Source organism: Phyllobates terribilis, unplaced genomic scaffold (assembly GCF_046119375.1).
Source record: "Phyllobates terribilis strain yellow unplaced genomic scaffold, ASM4611937v1 Scaffold_10__3_contigs__length_209671492, whole genome shotgun sequence".
NCBI lineage: Eukaryota > Metazoa > Chordata > Amphibia > Anura > Dendrobatidae > Phyllobates > Phyllobates terribilis.
The window spans coordinates 118,235,449-118,249,881 of record NW_027362770.1 but is presented as its reverse complement, the minus strand read 5'-3'; positions in this window follow the sequence as shown (position 1 = coordinate 118,249,881).

The window sequence follows — 14,433 nt, the reverse complement described above, 5'->3', positions numbered from 1 at the left end:
GCGGTAATTCCAGCTCCAGTAGTGTCCACTAAAGCTGCTGCAGTTAAAAAGCTTTTATAAGGATCGAGCTTTGCGGTCCGCCGCAAGGCGTGCTACCGCCAGTCCCAGCCCCTTTGCCTTGGGGCGCCTCCCCGATGCTCTTCACTGAGTGTCCCAGGGGCCCGAAGCATTTCCTTTGAAAAAATTAAGTGTCCAAACCACAGGTGGTGTAGCTTGCTTAACAGCTGGGCTACTCCGCTGACTAGCAGACACTGCTACTAGGCCCAAAGTATTGCCTGGGCTACATGCAGTTAAAAATTTGTAATTATATCTACAGGCAGTGTAGCTTGCAAAACAGCTGGGCTACTCCGCTGACTAGCAGACACTGCTACTAGGCCCAAAGTATTGCCTGGGCTACATGCAGTTAAAAATTGTTATTAGATACAAAGGCGGTGTAGCTTGCTTCAGATGGGCTATTCCGCTGACTACGAGACACTGCCATTATCACAAAATGATTGGCTGGGTTAGATGCTGTAAAAAATTATTAGATACACAGGCGGTGTAGCTTGCTTCACAGGTGGGCTACTCCGCTGACTACGAGACACTGCTACTATGTCCAAAAGTATTTACTGGGCTAGATGCAGTAAAAAATTGTTATTAGATACACAGGTGGTGTAGCTTGGTTCAGATGGGCTACTACAATGAGTAACAGACACTGCTACAGGCCCAAAAGGATTTACTGGGCTAGATGCAGTAAAAAATTGTTATTAAATACACAGGTGGTGTAGCTTGGTTCAGATGTGCTACTACAATGAGTAACAGACACTGCTACAGGCCCAAAAGGATTTACTGGGCTAGATGCAGTAAAAAATTGTTATTAAATACACAGGTGGTGTAGCTTGGTTCAGATGGGCTACTCCAATGACTAACAGATACTGCTACAGGCCCAAAAGGATTTACTGGGCTAGATGCAGTAAAAAATTGTTATTAGATACACAGGTGGTGTAGCTTTGTTTAGATGGGCTACTCCAATGACTAACAGACACTGCTACAGGCCCAAAAGGATTGGCTTAGCTAGATTTAGCCAAATGCTGTGAAAAACACTTGCACAGCACTGGCACAGACCTGCCTGGCAAAAAGTGCTAGGAACTGCTGTAACCTAGCCCTCAAAAGGGCTGCAATTACAACTAGTCCCTTCTCCCTAAACCTATCTCTCTATTTAACAGCAAATTCGCTCCCAATTCACACAGTTATACTGTATGGTGCCCACAGCAGCAGCGGTGCCGTCTAACACTCAGCTGCAGCAGTGAGAAAATGGTGGCGACGGGGAAAATGGCTGGGTCTTATAGGGCAAGGACATGTGACATACACAGCCAATGACACATGCCCTTGCTTGTGTGAAAAAAAAGCACTTCGCTGCGTGTGTGCGCTGCTGATAGGCTGACAGACTGCACCGCCCCACTGTAAATGCGAGAAAGAAAAAAAAAATGGAGATCGGCATTATTTCTGCAGAGATCCATCCCCTGCCCCTCCCCCCGCCCACTCTACACTGAAACTGTCTATTAACATTGATTAACAGTATTACTGTGAAAAAATCCAGTTACGCTTTTGGTGAACGAACAGTTATCGAACATAACCTCGAACAGCCAAATTTTTTGCAAATCGTTCGGGTTCGTCGAACGACTCGAACACCGCCCAAAACAGCTCGAATTTAAGATTGGCGAACAGTTCGAGTCGAACACCGCTCATCTCTAATCATGGTTACCCTGGTGATACGGTGGTGGAGGATGAGGAGAAGGAGAATGAGGAGGACAACAGAAAATAGACAAAATAAGGAAGCGTATACCCATGTCTGGGTGTGAAGAGGTGCATGGGAATAGACCCCATCCAAAAAAAGCCGCTGTATTTCACTTTATGTTCTGCTGCTATCATCCAGTGGTGTTGAGAAGTCTTGCCCAATCCAGCCCTTGTTCATTTTTATATGAGTCAGCCTCTCAGAATTTTCAATTGACAGGCAGATGCACTTATCAGTTATAATTCCCCCGGCAGCATTAAAAACCCGCTCTGTCAAAATGCTAGCGGCAGGGCAGGCCTGGACCTCCAGAGCGAAGAGAGCCAGTTCATGCCACGTGTCCAGATTGGATACCCAATAGTTATAAGGCACAGAGGAATCACGGAGGACGTTGGTACGGTCGGCAAGGTACTCCTTCAGCATCTTCCAAAACTTTTCCCACCTTGTCAGAGTACCCCGTGCATCAGAAAACTGTCCCACGCCTTTGACATTGTTCCCCTGCCTCTGCTGCATCGTATTTGTGTCTCACTCACCTGTACTCCTTGGTTGTCCAAGGAACTGTGACCTCTGCCGCCAGCGTTTTCAGATTGGAATTTTTTTAATTATTCCTCAACAAGGGCCTTCTGGTACTGCAACATTTTACTAGACCTCCTCGCCACCGGAAGGAGAGATAGAAAGTTCTCCTTGTAGCATGGGTCTAGAAGTGTGACCAACCAGTAATTACTGTCTGCCAAAATGTGTACAATGCGAGGGTCACGGAAAAAGCAGAGGAATATAAAGTCAGCCCTGTGTGCCAGACTGGCAACAGCCATCCCTATCCTGACCAAGAGGATGACTGTCCATGCTCTTCTCCTCATCCTCCTCCTCGTTCTCCCTCTACGCAGGCCATCCAAGCTGAACAGACGGTATGACAGTTGTGTGGGTAGTGCGATCTGTAGAGCAGGAAAACAGCTGTTGTTCCTCCTACTCCTCATTCTCTTCCTCCTCCTCATTATCACCCAATCCACGTTGGGATTAGATGAGGCTGGGCTGTGTGGCATCACTCTGTATATTTACTTGCTCCATATCATCATGCTGCACCTGCAATGCCTCCTCTTTAATTGTGAGCAGCAAGAGTTTCAATAGACAGAGAAGCGGGATGGTTGCGCTAGTTATGGAGTCATCGCCGCTCACCATCTTGGTGGAGTCCTCAAAATTTTGGAGGACGGCACAGATGTCTGACATTCATGCCCACTCATCAGCTTTTATGTGCGTAGGCTGACCTGAATAATGACGGGCGTGTTGAAACTGGTACTCAACAACTGCCCTCTGCTGCTCACAAATCCTTCACAACATATGCAAGGTTGAGTTTCAACACTTGGTGACATCACACACCAGTCAGTGAGCTGGAAGCTGCAAACGCTGCTGAAGCACGGTGAGGGTGACGGAATCTGTAGGTGACTTTCTGAAATGGGCGCACCTGTGGTGTACTTTGATAAGCAGATGAGGCAGATCCGGGTAGGTTTTGAGAAACCGCTGAACCACTAGGTTGAGCACATTGGCCAGGCATGGTAGATGTGTGAGCTCGTCTTGCCTCAGAGCCACCACCAGGTCCCGGCCATTGTCACACATCACATGCCTGGCTGGAGGTTCACCGGTGACAGCCACAGATCTGCCTGCTCGTTTACAGCTGTCAACAACTCTGCAGCGGTGTGCGGTTTGTCACCTAAGCATATTAGCTTCAGCAGTGCCTGTTGGTACTTGGCTGAGGCAGTCCTGCAGTGCTTCCAGCTTCCGACTGATCTGGTCATTTTGGAAATGGAGGCTGAGGAGGAGGTGCGGGAGCTGTAAAATGAGGGGGCAACCCTGATTGACCCTTGGCCCGCAACCTCGGCTTCGGGAGGAAATGTTCCGTCCCAAGGTCCGACTGGGTCCCAGCTCCGACTATATTAAACCAGTGTGCCATCAGCGAGAAGTACTATCCCTGGCCTCAAGCACTGGTCCATGTGTCAGCGGTTAGGTGAACCTTCCCGCTAACTGCATTGTTGAGGGCAAGAATAATGTTCTGGGACACGTGCTTGTGTAATTCGGGGATGGTACACTAGGAGAAATAGTTGAAGCTGGGGACCGAGAACCGAGGGACGGCCGTCACCATCACTTTGTGGAAAGATTCCATCTCCACTAGCCTAAAGGGCAACAGTTCAGCTGCAAGCATTTAAGAAATGTAGCAGTTTAGTGCTATGGCCTGTGGGTGGTTGGCTGTGTATTTGCACTTGCGTTCAAAGGACTGGGGTAGGGACAACTGAATGCTGAACTGGGACAAGGATGTGGGTTTGGTTGCTGATGGTTGCAAGTGTGGAACGGCAGGTGCAGGGTGGGAGGTATCTTCGCCTGCACCATGGACAGGAGATTGTGCACGCACAACAGCGAAACAGGCAATGGTGTCACCCGTAGACACTGTTTTTGGACACTGCGGTTCGGCCCAACTAGTCGGGTGCTTTGCTGTCATGTGTCAGGTCAGGCTGGTAGTTTTGCTGCCCCTGCTGATGCTGGCATGGCAGATGTTGCAAATAGCCTTTTTGGGGTTATCTGGACAGTCTTTAAAAAAAAACAGACTCGAGAAGACCTACCAGTTTGACTGGCAACTTCCTGCCTGTTCGTGTTCCGGGGAATAGTTGCCCACCTTGTGTCTGTAGCCACCCCACTGCTTCTTCCTGCCTGTTGTGGTGCTATGCCTCCCTTGCTCTCTGTGCTGCTGTCCTTGCTATGCATGTCGCCTTGCCAGATTGGGTCAGTGACTTCATCGTCTTCCACCTCATCTTCCACGTACGCACCCTAAGCCTCCTTCTGACTTGCTGGCAATTGTGTCTCATCATCATCATCATCCACCTATTGCGACAATAATTGCAGTTTCCCACCGTCACCTTCATGTGACCGTGGCTGCTCAAATATTTGGGCATCACTACATGCAATCTCCTCTTGCCCCGCTTGAAGCGGGCCAGGCGAGAGGCCCGAATCTATAAATGGAAAAGTGAACAGCTCTTCGGAGTGTCCAAGTTTGGATCACTTGTCTCCGGGCACTCAGCATGGTGGGAGGAAGAAGGAGCAGGGTGAGGAATATGTGGTTCAGACTCATGGCTACTGAGACTGGACCGTTTGGAAGATAGGGTGGTGGTGGCAAACTGACTGGAAGCATTATCTGCTATCCAACCAACAACCTTTTCACACTGCTCTGGCTTCAATAGTGGTGTTCCATGGCCCCCTATAAAGTGGGACAGGAAGGTAGGGCAACATGATGATGCTGCTTGTTGTGCTCCCTCAGCAGTCACAATTTAAGCTTGCCCACGGCCTCGGCCTCTGCGTGCACCATCAACATCATGTCCACTTCCCTGTCCCTTGCTACGCACCTTGCCCATTTTAAAAGAAGTGTAATATTTGGCACGCTCCAAAAAATGTCACGATTATTACGGCAGTAATATCGGATCATGTCTGATGACCACGGTTTTAGGCAGTGGCCTTATAGATATGATATTGGTCAGTGACCAAGTGTGAATAGGTTGAACAACATACATCTGGCAGACTTTAACTTGAGTGTAATATTTGCCACGCTCCAAAATATGTCACGATTAATACGGCAGTAATATAGGATCACGTCTGATGATGGACAAGTTTCTCTGCTTCCACAATACAGCAATGCGAATAAAATCAATCAAATCTGACTGTATTCTGCAAACAAGCAAATGGAGCAGTAAAAATGGTGTACTATATTGCTTTTTAAAATAATCAAGATTAAGAGCAAAAAGAAAATTAGCCCTGATATCTAGGGCTATGGATATCTAATAGCAGCAGAGAGAATGTGCAATGGACACTATTCTGCTCTATACACTCTCCACAAACTCTGCCTGCCTATCTCCTGCTATCACCAGTAATGTATGCTGCTGGATTAGTCCTTAGAAGGACTGTTAGTTCAGATGTATAATAAACCGCCAAGTCTCTCCCTAGCTCAGCAGCACCTCTCCCTACTCTGACTGTCTGAAGGGCAGACTGTGACGAGCATAGGGTCACCGGGACTGATATAGACTCAATGATGTTATGCGGCCAGCCATTCACTGTAATGCCACAACCAACATGGCTGCAGCATTAAAGTGAGTGGCAGGCAATCCCTGCATGTTTTTTTTTTCTGTCTAAACAGTGCCAAACTCCCGCCCGAGCATCCCGGAAGTACTCGCCGAGCATCTCTAACAGTGAGATGCTCGGGCGAGTACTGAGCAGTAGCGAGCACGCTTGCTCATCACTAATAATAAACTAAAGGTGCGTACATAAACCCTTTAAAAATTTATATGGTTATTAGTAAAATTTAAAACTGACACCAAAAGACCCTAAAGTGCACATAACACTCACTTGTATAAATAGTCTGGTAGAAGATCAGTATAAATAGTCTGGTATAAGATCAGACTACTAGAAAAGTCAGCGAACAAAATCCACATATGTAGCTAGTCTTGTCTCTCTTGCTTCTAGGCCTGATAAGCAATACAATGCAAAGAAATAAGTGTAACAGATAATTGTAAACAACAAATACAGACAATAAACTTGCCAAGACAAAATGTGAAATACTAGACGTTTCCCAAGTAATGCCATATGGGACCTACATAACCCTGGAACCAGTGTCCAGCAGCCCCGCCTGTCAGTGGGGGTTGGCACCCTAGATATCGAGGTTTTGGCACCCCCGCTCCATGGCGACTGTCCCTCACTTTCCCTATTGTAAAGTCTGAGAGTAGTCCTCCTTCACCGTCTTCTCGCATTCTGTAAGCATGTCCCGCAAGCCAGAAAAGGAATACACTTCCATGTTTTGCCAGTTGTCACACTGGCAATCACTACCTTTGCAAGTAGTGTAAAATTACGGGAACCTATGTTAGACACAGATCAACTATCTAATAAGGGAGGGGGGGGATTAAATAACAGGATTTGTTACTTATCGTTTGGATGTCCATAAGTGGAGATTGTTTCCATTCCTCTGCTAGGAGGCCAGGATACATGTTGTTCTGAGACACAGATACTACGAAAATGAAAGTCCCATGCCGGTATCCCTGGACCAAGCACATGGTGCTGTTTAAATATGGATCCACTGTGGAAGACCGCCCCCCCAGAGAGATCTGATTGGCTGAAAATCGGCCTCCCTCAAGGCCCCACCCAGGCGTCAGTCCACTGGGGAGGGAACACAAGGCACTATAGTGAACCTTCACCAACCTCCACTAGACCTAACCTGCCATTGTGCTTATTGAGCATTTCTGATGTTTAATTTTGAGTGACCATATAGCGAACTCATGTGTTGCAGGTAGGCCCGAACCGGAAGTCCATGCGTTCCACCCTGGAATGCACGCGAATTGTCCACTCATGCGCAACCAGAGTACCACTAGATCCGAACCTAATATGGTGTATTATTTAACTCATGCATACAGAGAATACTCCCATGGTACCTTTAGGTGGAGAACAATCCGGAAGTGCCGGCGCACCATGGTGAGGCGCACATAGATGTATAGCGGGGAACCGGAAATGTGATGCGTTCCCCGCTAGAAAGCACATAGGAAAGCCCAGCACATCTATGTGGGTGGAGCACAGGCCAGGACAGGACGCTTATGCGTTCAAAGCTGGAACGCACAGCGAGTGTGCGTCCCAACAGAGAGACCCAAAGGATGGATAATTAAGTGCATAGGTAGGGGAGAAAAGTTTCTCCATCTACAGTAATAGGGGGTAGGTCAAACATGTAGGGGCCATATGTCATAGGACCCAATAATAGGTATCAAATATATAGCCTATTAAGCAATAATACATAGGTTGGATAGAATATATACATATATATATGTAATTCAGATAAGATACAAACTCACAATTGAGAAATCACAAAAGGTGATGCATGACAGTTTTATAGGACTAAACACATTGTTTGGGTTAGGGGGATCACAAAGAAGTATAATTCATAGAAAGCATATGTAATGGATCGGCTCATTGAGCCCCTTGGGGTGCAACAATTGTATCCTAAAGGTCCATTCAGATTCCTTTTATAGAATCCTTTTATCCAGATTACCCCCTCTCACATTAGGTTTGAAAAGTTCAACCATACAAAATTAGATATCGTTAATACTGCCATAATGTACACTGTTGATGCACTCCTCATGTATTTCTAGTATGTCAATATCTGCTGCTGTTCTTGATGTCTCTGGAACCTGCCTTAAAGAAAATGTGTCTCTGAAACAGAGATCAGCTGCAGCCCTTCATGTTCATTCCGTACGAAGGTAGGGACAATGACACCAGTGCTGATTAGGCGCCCGACACCATGTGTCATTCCACTGCACAGGAACATTTTTTTTTAAACACATCAAATTGTGGAGCTTATTATTATTCCAACATCTATTGATTAAAATCAACTTTTGCTTGTGGGAAAACCCCTTTAAGTTATATGGCATAGTGTTCTCTATGTAGAAAGGAGTGAAGAGGGGGAGCACTTGGCACAAGGAGACACATAGATATGTTATGCAACCTCATTACAGTGCAGGACTCACAGCCACACAGCTCAGTACTGCTGTAAACTGTCTTCACTGCTGATAGAAGAGCAGTCATTTTTTTTTTCGTGTGCTTCGCATTGGAGACATAATAGTGAGTGTTTTATTAGGATAAAATAAGCCTATTTTGATTTATGTGACCAATGGACTTTTTTTTTTGTGATACTCATGTTGGAAGTTTTATGACTTCAGTTTTCAATCATGGATTACCAAGATGGTAGTTCTACGATTTCAGTCACAGAGTATACAGAGTGTGTGCGTGCTGCTCTTTGAAAAGATCTATTTCAAATAATTTTTTTAATAATTTCTAATATTAAATGTGATAATAATAAAGAAAAAAATCCTATTAATTAAGGATATCGCATCCAAAAAACTTGTACAAATTATTTTTTTACCAAAAAATATAGCGTTCCATGCTGAGCAGTTAATCAGTTAATTATATGTTAATTAATTAAGTCTTGACACCTTGGGAGACCAGTGACCTCCCAGGACTACACGTACTCTGTTAAAGGGAATATGATAATAAACTCACATTGTCATTACCAGTTTCCATTTTAGTCACATGGTGGAAAAAAATGAAATAAATAAAATAAACCTTGTGCATAATTATGATGACATTATCATGGCCCAAGGGATAAGGGAAGTGTTGATTGAAAATCAAGACAGTAGTTCAAGGTCCCTAGTGGAAAGTAAAATATACGTGATTTTCAAAGAACCAAAAAAAAGTGATATGTTTGCTTTGAAGATGATTACATTTGTTCAAGGGACTTAATTAAATCGGTGGATTGTTTGGTAAATGTGTATTTTTGGAGATGATGGAACAGAATTGATTTATGAATGTTACGCTTTCATTCTTTTAAAAGGTACAGGGGAGTTATCTTAAAAAATACATGAATAAATACATAAGATAAAACAAGAACACAGAGATTTCCCCACTTCTGTGTTGTATTGGTACTTATAGTCTGATCTACTGAAATCCAGGCTTGTCCTAATTTAACAGTTTAATCAAAGCTCGTCTTAGCTTTGCCCCTCCGAGATAACCCCTCTGAAGAGTGAATTATTTTTCCTTATGTTCTGTGTTATCCAATCAGCCAACAAATACTTTGCAATCTAAACAAGTGATATACTGTACTTTATTCTCCTTGAGACAGTTTGAGATATTTCTTCCTAGGATTAGTTGTCTGTAGAATTATCCGTCTGCGTAGGTACGACAAGCAGTATTTTCAATAGTGAATGCAATTTTTCAGTTTTTTTTTTTATTGAAAGGCCATATACTGCTAAAATTAAAACACAAAAAACAGGGGTTGTCTGGTTTAAATAACCTATTTTCAAGTTTTCACTGTATACAGAGAAGATCTCCCATTCATGTCTTTCATCTATTAACAGGAGTGGAAGTTAGCTTCAGGAATAAGAGCACCTCTCACTCTTGAGAACATAGCACATGTGTACATTTCTAGGATAGTTCGTTAATTTCAATGGGAAATGTGCAATGCCTTCTTCCTTCTGTGGTGGTCCTTAGAACTGATCTAGCCTTTGTTCATTATTGGTGTTGAGCGAGCACTAAAATGCTCGGGTGCTCGTGCGACGCCCTCCCTGAGCAATTTGGGGATACTCGGAGCAGGGTCAGTGTAGGTGTCGCGGGGATGCAGTCGTGGCCTAGACCCGTTCCGTGCCCAGGGCTGTCACATAAAAATTGGGCTTCTTTTAAGATGTGTGGTTTGTTCGACTACGCCACCTGTGGTTTCTGGTGAAGGCCACCAGCGCTGCAACAGTCCTCTGAGGCTGATGTTCTGGCAGCTTGATTGGTACTACTCCCCACAGGCGGAGTAGGCCTCAGGGCAGTGTTTGACGGACTGTGTGGAGGTATTGTGGGTGCAGTGCTGCGCTGGAATAAACAAGCGGAGGCGGTGAATGAAGTCATCTGGGTCTTTACTCGCTTTAAATGAACTTTCAGCTACAAAGCTTCTCTCTGCTACACACGGCGTACTGCGGCCACAAGGAAGGGGGTTCAGCACTTCCCAGGTAGATCAGGAGCACCTGTCGAGACCCCGCTGGTGTGTTCCTCTCCTTAGTAAGTTCTCCCACAGAATCTTCTCCTGACTGTGTGTGGAATGAACATGGTGTAAGGCCGGGTCCCACTGGGTAAACGCAGTTTGAGAGATACAGGTGGCTACTCCACCCCGTCCGTATCCTCCTGGGATCCACTAAGCCTCCGGGTTTTTCTGACAGACGTGAAGTGACAAAGTCAGATATCGGGGGCCGGTTACCCCTTTTACAGCAGAAATCCCTCTGGCTAGGCCAGAGTGAAGAATACAGGTGGCGACTCCACTCCGTCCATATCCCCCTGGGATCCTTTTGCCTGTGGAGCGTATCTCCTCTGCTCCCCTCCAAGGCCTTCTTAGAACAGGAGCCTGACCGGGCAGAGACACTGGTTAACTCTGACCCGCTCCTCATCTCAAGGCCAGAGAGCGAGGACCGCGAATCTTCAGCCAGCTACAGACTCTTGATGGACCCTGACAGAAGACCCACAATCAAAGACCTTGAACTAAAGATGGCCATATATTATATATGATTCTATAAGTGCTTCCCTCACCCACTACTTGGTTCCCCTATCTTTGGTTCCCCCCATCTCCTCTATCCCGGGCCGGGGCAGCACCCTGGTACATTTAGGCCCCCTACAGGACAGGAGTGGTGTAGTGTTGAGTGTGAAGTGGGGTCCACTCCTGAGTGATGCTCCATCCTTACCTGGGAGAGGAGATACCACACCTCTATCTGAGGTGCAGTACCCCTGTGGCGACTGAACCCTCAGGGGTGCCACACTCGAAGCTCAGGCCGAGCTCACCGTGATGCTCGGGTGCTCGACCCGAGTCACGAGCCCAATGTTAGTCTATGGGAGACCCGAGCATTTTTGCGGCGGCACCCCCGGCAGTCTGTAGAAAGCCTAAAAAGTGCCCAAAACGATAGTGACAGTGTTCAAATGACATGGGGACAGCATGGGCATCGCACCAGGAAGCATTTCTGACCACCAGGTCACTTCTGTCAACAACGTGGTCAGAGGTATTAAGCCACTTTTACGGGCTCACAATAAAACATTCAAAAACTAAACTGAAACTGTTTTCCTGTATAATATGTTAAGGAACTTCCTTTCCAGGGTAAAGACTTGTGTATAAGGTAAAATAAATAACCAAAAACAAAAATACTCCTCCACACCTTGGGCTATGTTCACAAGTAGCATTTTTTATGTGTTTTTGCACTTTTGTATTGCTTTCAACTGTGACAAATGCATTCAACGGGAAATGTCATTTTAACATTTTACAACCTTATCTTGCCATGTGCTATGTGACACATGCATACAGTGCTGAAAAGACATGGGAACAGCATGGGGAAAACCCCTGGAAGCATCTCTGACACCCAGGTCACGGCCTAAAAGTGTGCCCATCAGAAGTAATCCTTGCCGCATCAGAAGATGCAGACTTGCAACTATCCCAATGCAAGTCCTTGTCCCAGGGCAGTGTTCAATTGTACCTCCCCCATTCCTTGCAATGCAAGTGCAAGTATGCAGCCTGCCACCAACCCACCCCCCAGGCTGCAATACTATACTGCTTGCTTGCTTGCACTTGAAATTGGGCCTTTTAGGCATGTGGAGGCGGAATCTGGCCACCACGTCATGGCTGCGTCGGCGGCCTGGTGTCCATACTCAGTCCCCAGCCGTCCGGCGGCCGGGTGTCCACGCTTGGTCCCCAGCTGCCAGGGGGCGGCCAGGTGTCCATAAACAGTCCCCAGCCGCCCCTATTTCTCCTGGGAACTTCCCCCACACTTTTCTTAGTCTGGCCTGCTTTAGGGCAGCATTGGACGAGCCCACCAGAGAACCAGACTCCTTCGGTGGGCCCTGGCTTCTTCATCAGGGGAATTGAGAGTGCCAAGGTGAGGAGCATGATGATGATGATAGAAGTTAGCATCTGCTTTGTTTTCTTGGAATGCAAGCGTAAGTGTGCAACCAACCACCCACCCACCCGCAGGCTGCAATACCATACTGCTAGCTTGCTTGCCCTTGAAATTGGGCCTTTTAGGCATGTGGAGGCAGACACCGGCCACCATGTCATGCCTGCGTCAGCAGCCTGGCATCCATACTCAGTCCCCAGCCGCCCGGTGGCCGGGAGTCCAAGCTCGGTCCCCAGCCGCCCGGCGGCCGGGTATCCACGCTCGGTCCCCAGCCGCCAGGGGGCGGCCGGGTGTCCATACTCGGTCCCCAGCTGCCCCGCGGCCGGGTGCCCACACACGGTTGCCAGCCGCCTGGGGGCGGCCTGGTGTCCATAAACGGTCCCCAGCCGCCCCTATTTCACCTGGGAACTTCTCCCACAGTTTTCTTAGCCTGGCCTGCTTTAGGGCTGCATTGGACTAGCCCACCAGAGAACCAGACTCCTCCGGTGGGCCCTGGCTTCTCCATCAGGGGAGTTGAGAGTGCTAAGTTGAGGAGCATGATGATGATGATAGAAGTTAGCATCTGCTTTGTTTTCTTGGAATGCAAGCGTAAGTGTGCAACCTGCCACCCACCCACCCCCAGGCTGCAATACCATACCTCTAGTTTGCTTGGACTTGAAATTGGGCCTTTTAGGCATGTGGAGGTAGACGCCGGCCAACATGTCATGGCTGCGTCGGCGGCCAGGTTTCCATACTCAGTCCCCAGCAGCCCGGCGGCCGGGTGTCCACACTCAGTCCCCAGACTCCCCGCGGCCGGGTGTCCACGCTCGGTCCCAAGCCGCCAGGGGGTGGTCAGGTGTCCATACTCGGTCCCCAGCCGCCCCGCGGCGGGGTGCCCACACACAGTCCCCAGCCGCCTGGGGGCAGCCGGGTGTCCATAAATGGTCCCCCGCCGCCCCTATTTGAAGGACAGCATAACCACAAACACGTGGACAAGTGAATGTGGCCAGGGATGGTCCATCTGACTGACGCCTTCACACTGGGTTAATATTGTGGAAGCCGGGACATATTTGGACACTGGGATGCAACACGTCCTCCAGACATAGAGGATTGCGGGTCCTGGGTCAATCAGGCTTCAACACAAAGTTCAGAAGGTAGACAGCAGCAGAGATTGGCCTCCTACACAACGAGTAAATTATTCATGATCATGAGGCCATCCATCTCCTTAGCTTTCGGTTCCTTGGAATGCAATCGCATGTATGTAGAAGCGACTAGGAATGAGGTGGTTAGCGTTTTAGCGCATATCCTACCTCCTCCGAGGATTGCTGGATGTTTTCCTGCTACTATCCCAGTTCTATGACTCCGGCTAAAACAAAGCTTCAGGTGAATAATGATGGATGAGGTGGTGACAAAGGAGAAAGAGCAGGAGGAACAGGGACCATTCACATCAATATCAGGCCAGTCAGCCAAACATGTCTTGTAGGATATGTTTCTGTACCAAAAGGAGCAGTTTGGCTACACAGTTATAGGGCATACAGTGAGTGCAATGCCTACCAAAAATTTCGAGGCACTCCAATGCCCCTTGGAAGCGACATGGAAGTCAGAGCGCCTTAACTAAACCGTTTTTTCCATTTATAGCAACTGGGTCTCCTGTACACTGTTGGCCTAAGCAGTGAATGGAAGGCTTTCCAAAAATTATGAGGAACTGCAATGCCCCTTGAAACAGATGTGGATTACAGCATGCTAAAAACCTTCTACCCATTATTGGGGAGTGGGTCTCCCTTAGTGTTCGCCATTGCATTGAAAAGCAAAAGCCGACTAAAATTAGGAGGAAATGCAATGCCCATAGGAAGAGTCGTGGAAGTTAGAGGTAATTAAAAACAACATTTCAATGCCCCTTGAAAGAGCTGTGGAGTTCAGAGTGGTTTAACAAGATGGTTTAAATGCCCCTTGGAAAAGTGGTGGAGGTCGCAGTAGCTTAACAAGACGGTTTTAATGCCCCTTGGAAGAGACGTGGAGGTCGCAGTAGCTTAACAAGATGGTTTTAATGCCCCTTGGAAGAAACGTTGAGGTCACAGTAGCTTAACAAGACGGTTTTAATGCCCCTTGGAAGAATGGTGGAGGTCGCAGTGGAATTAAAAGACAATATCAATGCCCCTTGGAAGAGTGGTGGAGGTCACAGTAGCTTAACAAGACGGCTTT